This window comes from Thalassophryne amazonica, chromosome 18, assembly GCF_902500255.1.
Source record: "Thalassophryne amazonica chromosome 18, fThaAma1.1, whole genome shotgun sequence".
Lineage (NCBI taxonomy): Eukaryota > Metazoa > Chordata > Actinopteri > Batrachoidiformes > Batrachoididae > Thalassophryne > Thalassophryne amazonica.
The window spans coordinates 20723513-20740328 of NC_047120.1; the positions used below are offsets into that span (position 1 = coordinate 20723513).

Consider the following 16816-nt stretch of genomic DNA (forward strand, 5'->3'; position numbering starts at 1 on the left):
AACTGAGTCTAATAGATTAAATGCAGTGTTGAGCTGTCATTCTCAGCATCTATGTGGATGTTAAAGTCACCCACTGTAATTATCTTATCTGCGCTAAGCACTAAGTCAGACAAAAGGTCAGAAAAATCACAAAGAAACTCACAGTAACGACCAGGTGGACGATAGATAATAACAAATAAAACTGGTTTTTGGGACTTCCAATTTGGATGGACAAGACTAAGAGTCAAGCTTTCAAATGAATTAAAGCTCTGTCTGGGTCTTTGATTAATTAATAAGCTGGAGTGGAAGATTGCTGCTACTCCTCCTCCTCCAGCCAGCAATTCAAGGAGAACATGCGGGTAAACATGCCACTCCCGGTCCGATTGGGGAGGGGCCCAGAGAAAACTACAGAGTCCGACATTGTTTTTGCAAAGTTACACACCGATTCAATATTAATTTTAGTGACCCCCGATTGGCGTAACCGGGTGTCATTACTGCCGATGTGAATTACAATCTTACCAAATTTACGCTTAGCCTTAACCAGCAGTTTCAAATTTCCTTCAATGTCGCCTGCTCTGGCCCCCGGAAGACACTATGGTTGCTGGTGTCGCTAACTTCACATTTCTCAAAACAGAGTCGCCAATAACCAGAGTTTGATCCTCGGCGGGTGTGTCGCCGAGTGGGGAAAAACGGTTAGAGATGTGAACGGGTTGGTGGTGTACAGGGGGCTTTGGTTTAGAACTATGCTTCTTCCTCACAGTCACCCAGTCGGCCTGCTTTCCCGGCTGCTCGGAATCTGCTGGGGGACAGCTAACGGTGGCTAAGCTACCTTGGTCCACACCAACTACAGGGGCCTGGCTAGCTGTAGGATTTTCCAAGGTGCGGAGCCGAGTCTCCAATTCGCCCAGCCTGGCCTCCAAAGCTACGAACAAGCTACACTTATTACAAGTACCGTTACTGCTAAAGGAGGCCGATGAATAACTAAACATTTCACACCCAGCAGAAAAGTGCGGGAGAGACAGGAGAAGCCGCCATGCTAAACCGGGTAAGAGCTAATAGCTGCGCTAAGCTAGCGGATTACTAAAAACACACAAAGTGAAGAATGTGAAAATAATTTAGAGGTGATTCAGCAGAGAGGGTGCTTTAGTTAAGGCACGTGAAGATTACACTGTGAAATAAATCGTTATCTAGTTATCTAGATCAATCTAACTATGCAGATTAAACAGCTAACAGATACAGCAAAACACCGCTGTGCTCCGGAACAGGAAGTAATACAATACCGCAGTGAGAGCCAACCACCAGTAGAGTGCAGCTCGTCTGAACGATTATAACAAGAAGTTAAATTTGTTATAAACATACTTTAACAGAAGAAGGAAAGTACATGCAACTGTTTTATCAAGCCATGACAATGTAAACATGGCAAATAATTACCTTTTTAGATGGCTCCCATTCTTTTTTTTTTTTTCTGCAGCCTCCTCTGTGATTCAGGAACCGATTAGAGCAGCTTTCAGCGGCCAATTTGCAGAAAAAAAAAGATTAATCCGCCACTAAATAATTATTTCATATACGCAGCGTCCAGCGCAGAGCATGTGGCAGGCGGTGGAAGAAAGAACGGTGTCCAACTGGGAACACAGAGGGTGGGGTAGTCACAATGACAGGCGTGCTAGTGCATGAGTCTAAAGTCATGCTTGTGTCAGGGGGCATTTACAAGAAATTGTGATAGCGGAGTACATACCGTTCCTGGGAAATGGAAACTTAATCTTATATAACCTTAGCAAGAGCACGGTGACACATTAACAACTCCTCCTTTTGACATTATTAGTAGGGATGTCCCAAGTCGATACTCGGTATCGCAAATGGAAGCTGATATGGCTATTTTGCGACAATCGGTTACTATCGGATTTGGAAACGGTATCGGGCGGATTCACATTAGTTTTCAGAGTCGTCGCGTTTGAAAAGTGTGGGAGAGCAGTCATGTGTGTAAAGTGTGTACAGGAGTGGACTGTCCCAGACCACCACGCGATGTTGCCGAGGCATGTCAACCAAGATAGTCCCACAACATCCAGAGACTTAAGGTACTCAGGATGGATTTCACCCACCCCAGGAGGCTTGCCACAGAGGAGCTTTCTGACCACCTCGGTGACTTCGACCTGGGTGATGGATGAGTCCACCTCTGATTCCCCATTCTCTGCTTCCTCTTCAGAAGATGTGACAATGGGATTGAGGAGATCCTCGAAGTATTCCTTCCACCACCCAACAACATCCCCAGTCAGGGTCAACAGCTCCCCACCCGCACCGTAGACAGTGTTGGTGTAGAACTGCCTCCGCCTCCCGAGGCGTCAGACGGTTTGCCAGAATTTCTTTGAGGACGACCAATAGTCCTCCTCCATGGCGTCCCCAAACTCCTTCCAGACCTGAGTTTTGCCTCTGCGACCGCACAGGCTGCAGCACGCTTGGCCTGCCGGTACCTGTCAGCTGCCTACGGAGTCCCACTTACCAAGAAAGACAAGCAGGACTCCTTCTTCAGCTTGACGGCATCCTTTACTTCCGGCATCCACCACCGGGTTTGGGGACTGCAACCGCGACAGGCACCAGAGACCTTGCGACCACAGCTACGAGCGGCCGCATTGACAATGGAGGTGGAGAACATGGTCCACTCTGACTCCATGTCTCCAGCCTCCCCCCGTTATCTGGGAGAAGCTCTCCCGAAGGTGGGAGTTGAAGACCTCACTGACAGAGGGTTCCGCCAGTCGTTCCCAGCAGACCCTCACAATACGTTTGGGCCTGCCAGGTCTGACCGGCTTCCTCCCTTCCCAGCGGATCCAACTCACCACCAGGTGGTGATCGGTCGACAGCTCAGCCCCTCTCTTCACCTGAGTGTCCGAGACACGTGGCCGAAGGTCAGATGATACGACTACAAAGTCGATCATCGACCTTCGGCTCAGGGTGTCCTGGTGCAGCATGCACTAATGGACACCCTTGTGCTTGAACATGGTGTTCGTCATGGACAAACTGTGGCCAGCACAGAAGTCCAACAACTGAACACCACTTGGATTCAGATCGGGGAGGCCGTGCTTCCCGATCACCCTCCTCCAAGTCTCACTGTCGCTGCCCACGTGGGCGTTGAAGTCCCCCAGGAGAACAATGGAGTCTCCAGTCGGAGCACCATCTAGTACCCCTCCCAGGGACTCCAAGAAGATCGGGTACTCTGCACTGCCGCTCGGCCCATAGGCCGAGACAACAGTGAGAGACCTGTCCCTAACCCAAAGGCGTAGGGACGCGACCCTCTTGTTCACCGGGGTGAACTCCATCATATGGCGACTGAGCTGGAGAGCAATGAGCAATGCTACCCCAGCTTAAATCAATCAATCAATTTTTTTATATAGCGCCAAATCACAACAAACAGTTGCCCCAAGGCGCTTTATATTGTAAGGCAAGGCCATACAATAATTATGTAAAACCCCAACGGTCAAAACGACCCCCTGTGAGCAAGCACTTGGCTACAGTGGGAAGGAAAAACTCCCTTTTAACAGGAAGAAACCTCCAGCAGAACCAGGCTCAGGGAGGGGCAGTCTTCTGCTGGGACTGGTTGGGGCTGAGGGGAGAGAACCAGGAAAAAGACATGCTGTGGAGGGGAGCAGAAATCGATCACTAATGATTAAATGCAGAGTGGTGCATACAGAGCAAAAAGAGAAAGAAACAGTGCATCATGGGAACCCCCCAGCAGTCTACGTCTATAGCAGCATAACTAAGGGATGGTTCAGGGTCACCTGATCCAGCCCTAACTATAAGCTTTAGCAAAAAGGAAAGTTTTAAGCCTAATCTTAAAAGTAGAGAGGGTGTCTGTCTCCCTGATCTGAATTGGGAGCTGGTTCCACAGGAGAGGAGCCTGAAAGCTGAAGGCTCTGCCTCCCATTCTACTCTTACAAACCCTAGGAACTACAAGTAAGCCTGCAGTCTGAGAGCGAAGCGCTCTATTGGGGTGATATGGTACTACAAGGTCCCTAAGATAAGATGGGACCTGATTATTCAAAACCTTATAAGTAAGAAGAAGAATTTTAAATTCTATTCTAGAATTAACAGGAAGCCAATGAAGAGAAGCCAATATGGGTGAGATATGCTCTCTCCTTCTAGTCCCCGTCAGTACTCTAGCTGCAGCATTTTGAATTAACTGAAGGCTTTTTAGGGAACTTTTAGGACAACCTGATAATAATGAATTACAATAGTCCAGCCTAGAGGAAATAAATGCATGAATTAGTTTTTCAGCATCACTCTGAGACAAGACCTTTCTGATTTTAGAGATATTGCGTAAATGCAAAAAAAGCAGTCCTACATATTTGTTTAATATGCGTTTGAATGACATATCCTGATCAAAATGACTCCAAGATTTCTCACAGTATTACTAGAGGTCAGGGTAATGCCATCCAGAGTAAGGATCTGGTTAGACACCATGTTTCTAAGATTTGTGGGGCCAAGTACAATAACTTCAGTTTTATCTGAGTTTAAAAGCAGGAAATTAGAGGTCATCCATGTCTTTATGTCTGTAAGACAATCCTGCAGTTTAGCTAATTGGTGTGTGTCCTCTGGCTTCATGGATAGATAAAGCTGGGTATCATCTGCGTAACAATGAAAATTTAAGCAATACCGTCTAATAATACTGCCTAAGGGAAGCATGTATAAAGTGAATAAAATTGGTCCTAGCACAGAACCTTGTGGAACTCCATAATTAACTTTAGTCTGTGAAGAAGATTCCCCATTTACATGAACAAATTGTAATCTATTAGACAAATATGATTCAAACCACCGCAGCGCAGTGCCTTTAATACCTATGGCATGCTCTAATCTCTGTAATAAAATTTTATGGTCAACAGTATCAAAAGCAGCACTGAGGTCTAACAGAACAAGCACAGAGATGAGTCCACTGTCCGAGGCCATAAGAAGATCATTTGTAACCTTCACTAATGCTGTTTCTGTACTATGATGAATTCTAAAACCTGACTGAAAACTCTTCAAATAGACCATTCCTCTGCAGATGATCAGTTAGCTGTTTTACAACTACCCTTTCAAGAATTTTTGAGAGAAAAGGAAGGTTGGAGATTGGCCTATAATTAGCTAAGACAGCTGGGTCAAGTGATGGCTTTTTAAGTAATGGTTTAATTACTGCCACCTTAAAAGCCTGTGGTACATAGCCAACTAACAAAGATAGATTGATCATATTCTCAACAAAAATATAAACGCAACACTTTTGGTTTTGCTCCCATTTTGTATGAGATGAACTCAAAGATCTAAAACTTTTTCCACATATACAATATTACCATTTCTCTCAAATATTGTTCACAAACCAGTCTGAATCTGTGATAGTGAGCACTTCTCCTTTGTTGAGATAATCCATCCCACCTCACAGGTGTGCCATATCAAGATGCTGATTAGACACCATGATTAGTGCACAGGTGTGCCTTAGACTGCCCACAATAAAAGGCCACTCTGAAAGGTGCAGTTTTATCACACAGCACAAGGCCACAGATGTCGCAAGATTTGAGGGAGCGTGCAATTGGCATGCTGACAGCAGGAATGTCAACCAGAGCTGTTGCTCGTGTATTGAATGTTCATTTCTCTACCATAAGCCGTCTCCAAAGGCGTTTCAGAGAATTTGGCAGTACATCCAACCAGCCTCACAACCGCAGACCACGTGTAACCACACCAGCCCAGGACCTCCACATCCAGCATGTTCACCTCCAAGATCATCTGAGACCATCCACTCGGACAGCTGCTGGAACAATCGGTTTGCATAACCAAAGAATTTCTGCACAAACTGTCAGAAACTGTCTCAGGGAAGCTCATCTGCATGCTCGTCGTCCTCATCGGGGTCTCGACCTGACTCCAGTTCGTCGTTGTAACCGATTTGAGTGGGCAAATGCTCACATTTGCTGCCGTTTGGCACGTTGGAGAGGTGTTCTCTTCACGGATGATGCGAAGGAGATGTGTTGCACTGCATGAGGCAAATGGTGGTCACACCAGATACTGACTGGTATCCCCCCCCAATAAAACAAAACTGCACCTTTCAGAGTGGCCTTTTATTGTGGGCAGTCTAAGGCACACCTGTGCACTAATCATGGTGTCTAATCAGCATCTTGATATGGCACACCTGTGAGGTGGGATGGATTATCTCAGCAAAGGAGAAGTGCTCAATATCACAGATTTAGACTGGTTTGTGCACAGTATTTAAGGGAAATGGTGATATTGTGTATGTGGAAAAAGTTTTAGATCGTTGAGTTAATCTCATACAAAATGGGAGCAAAACCAAAAGTGTTGCGTTTATATTTTTGTTGAATATATTTAAGATCGAAGCATTAAATAATGGTAGGGCTTCCTTGAGCAGCCTGGTAGGAATGGGGTCTAATAAACATGTTGATGGTTTGGATGAAGTAACTAATGAAAATAATTCAGACAGAACAATCGGAGAGAAAGAGTCTAACCAAATACCGGCATCACTGAAAGCAGCCAAAGATAACGATACGTCTTTGGGATGGTTATGAGTAATTTTTTCTCTAATAGTTAAAATTTTGTTAGCAAAGAAAGTCATGAAGTCATTACTAGTTAAAGTTAATGGAATACTCAGCTCAATAGAGCTCTGACTCTTTGTCAACCTGGCTACAGTGCTGAAAAGAAACCTGGGGTTGTTCTTATTTTCTTCAATTAGTGATGAGTAGAAAGATGTCCTAGCTTTACTGAGGGCTTTTTTATAGAGCAACAGACTCTTTTTCCAGGCTAAGTGAAGATCTTCTAAATTAGTGAGACGCCATTTCCTCTCCAACTTACGGGTTATCTGCTTTAAGCTACGAGTTTGTGAGTTATACCACGGAGTCAGGCACTTCTGATTTAAAGCTCTCTTTTTTAGAGGAGCTACAGCATCCAAAGCTGTCTTCAATGAGGATGTAAAACTATTGACGAGATACTCTATCTCACTTACAGAGTTTAGGTAGCTACTCTGCACTGTGTGTTGCATTAGAGAACATAAAGAAGGAATCGTATCCTTAAACCTAGTTACAGCGCTTTCTGAAAGACTTCTAGTGTAATGAAACTTATTCCCCACTGCTGGGTAGTCCATCAGAGTAAATGTAAATGTTATTAAGAAATGATCAGACAGAAGGGGGTTTTCAGGGAATACTGTTAAGTCTTCAGTTTCCATACCATAAGTCAGAACAAGATCTAAGGTATGATTAAAGTGGTGGGTGGACTCATTTACTTTTTGAGCAAAGCCAATAGAGTCTAATAATAGATTAAATGCAGTGTTGAGGCTGTCATTCTCAGCATCTGTGTGGATGTTAAAATCGCCCACTATAATTATCTTATCTGAGCTAAGCACTAAGTCAGACAAAAGGTCTGAAAATTCACAGAGAAACTCACAGTAACGACCAGGTGGACGATAGATACTAACAAATAAAACTGGTTTTATTTGCTTGCTGCCTCTCCCTGTGGGCAATGCCAGAAAAGTGGAGCATCCAGCCCCTCTCCAGGAGTTGGGTACCAGAGCCCAAGCTGTGCATGGAGGTGAGCCCGATTATCTGTAGTTGGTACCTCTCAACCTCTCGCACAAGCTCAGGCTCCTTCCCCCCCCCAGCGAGGTGACATTCCACATCCCGAGGCTGTGAGCGTGGACCAGGCCGTCGGGCCACCCGCCCTCGACTGCCACCCAGTCCTCTCTGCACCCGACCCCCATAGCCCCCTCTGCGGGTGGTGAACCTACAGGAGGGCGGGCCCACGTCGCTCTTTCGGGCTGGGCTGAGCCAAGCCAGGACCCGTGGGCTAAGGCCTGACCACTGTGCGCTCACGCGCGAGCCCCAACCCCAGGCTTGGCTCCAGGGTGGGGCCCCAGCTCCGCCATACCGGGCGACATCTCAGTCCTTGATTTCGTACTGGTCATGGGAGCTTCTGAACTGCCCTTGGCCCCTCAGGAGCTGGGGGTCTAGGGTGTTGTGGGGCCCCAGAAACCAAATAAAATTTTTATCTAATGATACATTTTCAGCATCCCCTGGAAGAACAAATCTCAAAAGAAGTGCATATTTAAATGATCCAAGATTCAACCTTTCATTTGAACTGTCAGTGATCATGTTGAAATAACAGAATATGATGTGGAAGTAGGACCTGGAATGATTTTCCTTTTAATTGTAAACCAAATTATGCATTAACTCAGATCAGTTAAACTACATGAAATTCATGAAGACTGAAAAGATTATTAAAGCATTTCAAAATCCACAGCTAAAGCTTGTAGAATATTTTAAAAAGCATGGTAAAATATCAATAACACACCTTATAGTAAAAAAGCCACACATTCTTGTGTAAATTCCTGTAAATTCACTCAAAGCCAGAGTGTCTTTTTTTCCCATGAAAACATCTACATTAATAAAACTAATTTACAGTGTTGCGTAAATTAATTTAGCCTAAATTCATTCAAAGCCAGTCTTTTTTTTTCCAATGAAAGAAGTCTAGATTAATGAAAGAAAAGAAGTCACATAATCTTGTCTAAAATCCTGTTAGAACAGCACAATGTTTATTTTCCAGACAGAGAAAAATTCTTATCTTGTTTCCTGATGGCACAGTTCACTTTTCCCGTTTCTTTTATCTTTCAGGTGTGTTTATGAAGCCAGCGACAATTCCACGGTTTCCTATCCTTATCAGACCTTTCCAAACAGTCTTTCTTGCCATCTTTCTCTCTGTGCGATGTTGGTCCGTGACACAGACATGATGCAAAATTCTTCATTTAAAAACTTGAAAGCTCTAAAAGTTTGCAATGTCCACATGCTACCTTTAGCTTAAGCTTCGCACAGGAGATACACAGTGTCATCGCAGCAACAGTTTATGATGCTTTATGACAGTTCCATTGTAAAAGTCACGCTTTGAGTGGCATTTATTCTCCTCGAAACTCTGCGGATCCGAGGAAACTGATTTGTATCTGTAACACACAGATCAGTGTCCATGGACTTATAAAACTTGTGTGATGTCGTAAAAAAAAAGAACGCTTTGCGATAAGCATTTTAAAAACTCAGTAATGATCATGATTAAAGAGTACAACACTAACACCCCTCCACCCCATGATGAAATCTGCGGAATACCACGGCGTTTTCACAGCCCTGGCTGTAACTTCTGCTAAACTTTTTTGGGGTTTATCGGCTTAGCTTTAAAAAAGTTAACTTTTCAGTTAGCGGATTAACAGTTATTGCCCCAACATGTCCTGTGAGGCTTCATCACGGCGTCGCTTTGCGCCATGCGGCTCCGTCGCGACGCGCGGGATTCCTCCGCACGTCTGTCTCAATGTGCCGAAAAAGTGCTGATGTCCACGTCTTCCGCAATTCCTGTGCTAATCAGACGACATACCGGATCAAGACAGCGTCCAGTTTAGAAATGAACGGCACATTCCACTGTCCAGCTCATGCTCAATTTCTCGGATATTCACACGACTGAAAAGCAACCGGAAGCCGTCTGAAAGCCACCTGAAAGCCGTCCTGAGAGACCAACATGGAGGTGGTTTTGTCCCGCGCCATGAGCGGCACGGTGGCGCATTCATCCGCTTCTTTTTCCATGAAAAAAAAAAAAAACTCCTGTAACAGTGGAATGTGCTGAAAAAGTGCTGATGTCCACACCTTCTGCCTTTTTGTGAAAGTCAGACGACGTCCCGGATCAACAAAGCCTTCACGTTGGAAATGATCTGGTTGTTTCAGCGGGGTGTCAGCCTGTCGATCGGCGCCGTGCTCTCAGACGCTGTGGGCAGTCTTTAAACCGGCTGGAGCACTCCTTAATCTGTGTAATCCCCATAAAATTGTCCCTGAAAGCCATATTAATTTTCTGAATGGTGTCCACATGGAGGTCTCTCACAGTTTCAAGAAAAAATTGATGCAGCAAAGCTCCAAATCATTCCGCCATTTCCTTAACGACGAGAGGGGTGGACCAGTGCTCACTCAAAGCCTGCTCACAGGCGAATGACACAACCGACAGGCGTGAAAAAACTCACGCATGCGCACGAAGGTTCAAGCTTTGCTGATGCAATCACACGTGATTCAAATCCATATGGTTTTTGAAAAAAAATAAAAAGGTCCGATACTTTTCTAACAGACTTCGTAAAAACAAAAGGAAGATATCAGATAAAACACTAAAAAGATTAAAAAAAAACACACACACACAATAAAAACAGACAGAAGACCACACAACTCTCATGCAGTATTAAAAGCCATGGAATAAAAATAAGTTTTTAAACGAGATTTAAAAGTATCCAGGGTGGGTGCCATTTTGATATGAGTGGGCAGCTCATTCCATAACTTAGGAGCCACGAGTCTTTTGTCTGCTTTTTGGCACCACAAGACGGAGCTGATCCACGGCTCTCAATGATGTCATGGGGGCATAGATATGTATAAGATCAGCAATATACTGAGGTGCCAGGCCATTTCGTGACTTAAAAACAAACATTAAAATCTCAAAATTTATTCTAAAATGGACAGGAAGCCAGTGGAGAGAGGCGAGAATGGGAGTAATGTGATCATGCTTACGAGTACCTGTTAAAAGAGGAGCAGCCACATTTTGGACTAACTGTAAGCGGGCAAGGGAGGACTGGTTAATGCCAGTATACAGTGCATTACAGTAGTCCAAACGGGTTGAGATAAAAGCATGAATCAAACACTCAAAATCATTAAAAGATATGACAGATTTGATTTTAGATAAAAGCCTCAGATGATTAAAAAGTGGTTCGCTGTGCTCATCACTGTGTACCCACAACGAACACAAGGAGTGGAAATGCTGATTTTAGAAAATGAAGCTACAGTTGATGGGGGTACATTGAAGCTGGATAGTGGGAAAAATGTGAGAGGCAGCTTTACACATATGATGCATTCACGTTGCCGTCTTGCACCGCAGCTGTTGAAATGTACATATATTTGTGGTAAACAGGTCTGGATTACCGCAGTCATATGGACAAATCAGTCTGAGTGCATTCAGAGCACCTGCAACATCTGGACACATTTTTTTTTGTTTGTTTGTTACAAACAAACAAAGCGGACTAACTACTCTGATTTGATCAACAAAAACAAGCATAACTCAAAGTTCTTGTTCAACACGGTGGCAACACTTATGCATGGACAACCACCTGTAGTTCGCTCTCCTTTAATAGCACAAGATTTCCTGGATTACTTTGGGAAGAAAATAGAAGACATCAGGTTAAACATATCCCGGCATGCCTTAACCCAGCCACTACACCCTGCTATGGAGGTGGGCGCCACGACTGAGGTATTACCTAGATTTACAGAATTTGACAGTATCTCACTAGGCATGCTGACAAAACTCATAATGTCAACAAAAAGCACAACCTGTTTATTTGATCCTATACCAAAAAAACTGTTTAAGGACCTGTGGCCCACTCTTGGGACGACTGTGCTGGAAATTATTAATCTTTCTTTAACTTCTGGATCTGTTCCTAAATGTTTCAAATCTGCAGTGATTAAACCATTATTTAAGAAACCTAATCTTGACCCTAGTGTATTGAAAAACTATCAGCCGATATCAAATCTATCATTTTTCTCTAAAATTCTGGAAAAAGTGGTGTCACAGTAGCTCGTAGACTATTTTACTGAAAATAATCTCTTTGAGCCATTGCAGTCTGCTTTTAGAAAATATCATTCCAGAGACGGCTCTCACTAAAGTGGTGAATGATCTTCTGCTTACAATGGATTCGGACACCACTACGGTTCTGTTGCTGTTAGATCTCAGTGTTGCATTTGATACAGTGGATCATCATATTCTACTTGATAGGCTGGAAAATCATTTTGGGATTACTGGGAGTGCCCTTGCATGGCTGACGTCATACTTGACCATTCATTCTCACTGTGTTTTGTACAGTAACACTACCTCTAACCTTAGTGACATGAAATTTGGGGTTCCACAGGGGTCTGTTTTAGGCCCCCTGCTTTTCTCCCTTTATATAGCACCCCTTGGGCACATATTGTGGCGTTTTGGGATTACCTTTCACTGCTATGCAGATGATACTCAGTTATACATACCTATAACTGCTGGTAATCTCGTTCACATAAAATCCTTAGAAGATTGCCTTGCAGCAGTGAGAAGTTGGATGTCTAGAAACTTCCTACTTTTAAACTCTGATAAGACTGAAATGATGGTTCTTGGTCCAGTGAGACATAGGCATCAATTTGACCAGTTAACACTCAGCCTCGGCTCGTGTGTCATACATCACACTGACAAAGTGAGGAAACTTGGGGTAATTTTTGATCCTTCGTTGTCCTTTGGCCTCCACATTAGAAATATTACTAGGACTGCTTTCTTCCACCTGCGAAATATAGTGAAGATTCATCCCATCCTGTCTATGGCTGAGACCCTGATCCATGCATTTATCTCTTCTAGATTGGACTACTGCAATGTTCTATTTTCTGGTTTACCGCAGTCTAGCATTAGGGGTCTCCAATTGGTTCAAAATGCTGCAGCCAGACCTTTGATACGAAGCAGAAAGTACAACCACATTACACCCATTTTGGCATCCCTTCACTGGCTTCCTGTCCCAGTGAGATCAGATTTTAAGGTTCTGCTACTAACCTATAAAATTATTCATGGACTGGCACCTCCCTACCTAGCTGACCTAATTAAACCTTGCGTACCGGCCTGGGCTTTACCTTCTCAGGGTGCAGGACTACTCTGTGTCCCTAAGGTGAATAAGAAGTCTGCGGGTCACAGAGCTTTCTCTTATCGTGCCCCTGTTCTGTGGAATGATCTCCCTGCATCAATAAAACAGTCAGATTCTGTGGAGATTTTCAAGTCCAGACTTAAGATGCACTTATTTTCCCTTTCATATGGCTAGCATACTGGTACAGTTTTGTTTTACGCTTTTTACTCTTTTAATTCATTTATTAGTAGTTGTCCAGTTAGTAGTTGGAGCAGGCTGCGGCCTCAACTTTACCTAAATTGTGGGTCTTTTAGTGAAGTTTAGGGCTAGTGGCCGGTGATCACCTTAGTATTTCTCTGTTTTTCTTGTTGTTTAAAGCTGGCAAATTATATAGTATTTTTTTGTCTTTCTGATGCCTGATTCAGTTTTTTCTCTCTGAGGTGCAGCTACATCCAGAGATGGGAGTTGTATTCATGTTGGCGATCCTCCTGTCCTGTGCGCCAATAGCATTTCTTGTATATTCGTTCGTGAATTGTTCTGTAATTTATGTTTGTAGCATGGCCCAAGCAGAGGGTCACCCCTTTGAGTCTGGTCTGCTTGAGGTTTCTTTCTCAGAGGGAGTTCTTCCTTACCACTGTTGCTCTGGGGGTTGTTAAGGTTAGACCTTACCCGTGTGAAGCAATTTGAGGCAACTCTGTTGTGATTTGGCGCTATATAAATGAAAATAAATTGAAATTGAATAACCCACTGCTGTAATCACCAAACAAAATGTTTTTTCTACTCTATTCTCTACAAGCACCTCAATTTCTGTTTCAGAAAATTTTTACTTGCACTTCATCTCAGTTGTCAAGGCCATTAAATGTTTATCTGTTTGAAACATTTGAGGTGTTTAGCATTGACTATTTATGGCTGAATTTGGTCGTTTAGAGGGTGGAATATGTGGCTGATCCAGGTGTGCACAATTCTAGAGTGTGATTTATAAAGAGCATTGTTTGCAGGTGTGTGTCTGCATGTTTTTTTTATAAAACTGATTTTTTTTGTACACTTTCAGCTTTTATACGCATGAGTCCTCGGCTGTTTTATAAAGGAGACTCTTGTCCTTCAGTGTGTTCTAACGGCAAATCAGAGCTTTTACATAATGAAATTTTTACAATTGTTTAAATTTTTTCATAATATCATTCTCATCCTACTGCACAAGTATTTGCAAAATTACCGGTTAAATACCTGATTAGGAAAATATTTGACAGTCATAACAGCTTGTTATGGGCTAAAAGTAGATATTATCGGCCGATATAAGCCCTTTTCAAAGTACTTACTATCGGCCGAAATTTTGCCGATAATTTCTCATAAACAGAACAGTTACTGAAATAATGTTTGTGTCGGCAATGTAAAATGTGCTTGCACCGTTTGTCCAGTAGATGGATCTCTGACTCCATCCAACTGAGAGCTGCTTACACCCCTGCTTAATTGTGTTCATCACCGGCCTCCGTAGTTCGCCGTCACACTGCACTGATCGGCTGACAAAAGCATACAAGTAAGTTTATAAGGATCTATATCCTTATCCTGAACCTATATCTAAGTTGCAACAACAAGAGGTACAAGATCAGATGTATTTCACAACTCTTTTTAAGGATATGTATTTGCTAATTTCATAAAGGTTTAAGTCTTTATTGCATTTTTTGAACTTGAAAATTCTTCTCTTTTATAAAGTTAATCAATATGAGAACAAAGCTTCAGCTTTTAGCTCATACCTCTTTTGTTAAGGGTCCAAAAAAGAACATTTTATTCATAAAAAAAATAATAATAATATCGGCTGATTTATCGGCTATCGGCAAATCAGCTGATTTATTGATTATCGGTATTTTTTTCATCCAAATATCGGTATCGGCCTCAAAAAAAATCCATATCGGTCAGGCTCTAGCTAAAAGTAATACGTTTAGTGAACAAACCTGCTTTGTACAAGCGAACTCGAGGATTAAAAGCAGCTTCCAGAACTTTCCGTCCTTTGTTCTCTTCTTTTAAACGATGAATTTCTTCTTCATGGTTTGCTATCAACCCTGCTAACAATTCAAATATTTCTTCATCAGCAGCTGTTGGCAGTTGTTTCAGCCTGTCCCTCAGCTGTTAGGCTTTAGACATGTTTGTAAAAAACCTTTAAAAAGACACAAAAACAGTTACTGACCAAGTGAATTGATGAATCATTGAATTATCAGAGGGAGAAAAAGTGAATAGATTGAGTGACAATTGTAATTCTTCCTGATTCTTTATGTAATATATTGCCCCTTACAAAAAACAAATCAATATATTCTTCAGTTTGAATTTATTGAAAGTCACACTGAAACCCAAAAACAGAGCCCACAGACGGCTCTATTTTGTGAAAAGACCACGAACATGGCTGACACAGTATCTTTACACAAGACAATGTGGGCGTTACAGTGGGTGGGTTTTAGTCTCACAAACCTAATCTTACTGGTTCCCCACAGACTGAGAGGAAGCTCCACCCCCTGTCTTCAACCAAGTTGTTTGATACACGATGGAACCTAAATTGGCAGTAAGTCGACCCAATGTCTTAGCATCGTTATAGATGATAAACGTGGATGGTGTGAACATATTGATCAGTGTCAAAAGAAAATTAGAAGTGGCATATATGCGCTTAACGTGAGTAAGAATTCTCTATTTTAAACAGGAAAATGTTATAGTTTAATTAATTCACATCTGCTCTATGGCAGTGTGCTTTGGGGAATGGTGCATAAAAAATACTTAAAGACTGTACTTTAAGAACATGACTGTGTTCTTGATTTCGGGGTTGATAAGGTTAGACCTTACTTGTGTGAAGCGCCTTGAGGAAACTTTGTTGTGATTTGGCGCTATATAAATGAAAATATATTGAAATTGAAGAACATGCTCCAGTGTGCCATCGTGGTGCAGCTTAGCTAAAATTTCAATAACAATTGTTCAGTTTGTGATAAAAGCATAAAATTTGGCACACATATTCAAATTAACTTAAGTTGATTTTCAGATATGGAGACACAGCACTGAGTGGAGCGGGTCAGATGACCGGTTCAAGATGGCGGCCCCACGGCTCATCAGTGGCAGCAGCAGTCGATGCAGCGTCTACTCTTTATGTCTATGGTCAACTCATACTACTGATAGATCACACCTGTGTTAAAGGAATTGTCACTTATAATGCACCAGACATAAAAATCAATACGGTGTTACCAGGGATATTCCATGGAACATCCCTGCATCACCTGCCATAAACCAGGCCACAATCATCACCTGTGACAGTGCTGTGTTTTAATAAATAATGAATGATTCTTCATATTTCTACGAATGGTCCTTGTCTATGAATAGTCTTTTTTTGTCCGCGAATGTTCTTTTTTGTGTCTATGAATGGTGTTTTTTTAAACTGATGGCTGCTTTATGATCTTACACAGGAAATCAATGGAGGTAAGAAAAATCACTCCGCATGGACGAAAAACAATTCAAACAATTTAAGCAAAATTATCTGAGAAAACAGAGTGAACACCCCGGCAATACTAAAATACGAAATGAACGAAAGGGAGCCTAATAATCACAAAATGGGGGTAAAAAGTAACGAAAAGGAGCAGACTGACCCAGACTGACTCCAAATATGATTAAATTAATTACTTTTATCTTATTATTTTAAGCGACTGATAACGAAACGGAGGTTAAACGTAGCGAAATGGAGCAGACTGACCCATTGACTGACGTTTCATCTCTTGAACGCCAGATGGCGCACCTGCCCCACTACATGAACTGAGCTCATCTCACAAAAACAAAAGATCAAGAATTAAATAAAAGGGATTATTTGGAGTCAGTCTGGTTCAATCTGCCCCATTTCGTTATATTTTAACCTCATTTCGTGATTATCGGTACCCAAACACCCTAAACTTGAAAATGATGCCGCTGAGAACAACCTGGTGCAGCGCGTTTCCATTGTTTAAACAGAGACCTGAATACAAAAGTTTAGTGGACAAACCTGCTCTGGATCAGCGAACTTCAGGCTTGAAAACAACATCCGGCACGTTGACTAGTTTCTTCTCTTCTTTAAATCCACTCGTTTCTTCTTGCTGCTCTGCGATCTGTTTGTTTCTACCAACTCAAATGTTTCAGCATTAGCAGCAGTTAGCCGCTGTTTCAACAACCTTCTCAGCT

The 16816-nt window shown here is 42.6% G+C and overlaps 2 long non-coding RNA genes across 2 annotated transcripts; both read right to left on the minus strand.

Annotated features, from left to right (window-relative positions):
* Positions 1 to 2495: 2495 nt before the first annotated feature.
* Positions 2496 to 16668, minus strand: LOC117531216. The gene is made up of 5 exons (XR_004566563.1): positions 16641 to 16668; positions 14587 to 14789; positions 13730 to 13736; positions 10305 to 10308; positions 2496 to 2506 (listed from the first exon to the last, which is right to left on the minus strand). It is a non-coding gene; the product is annotated as an uncharacterized LOC117531216 (long non-coding RNA).
* LOC117531235 lies at positions 12344 to 13698 on the minus strand. Its single transcript, XR_004566583.1, has 3 exons — positions 13538 to 13698; positions 12927 to 12931; positions 12344 to 12355 (listed from the first exon to the last, which is right to left on the minus strand). It is a non-coding gene; the product is annotated as an uncharacterized LOC117531235 (long non-coding RNA).
* Positions 16669 to 16816: the final 148 nt, after the last annotated feature.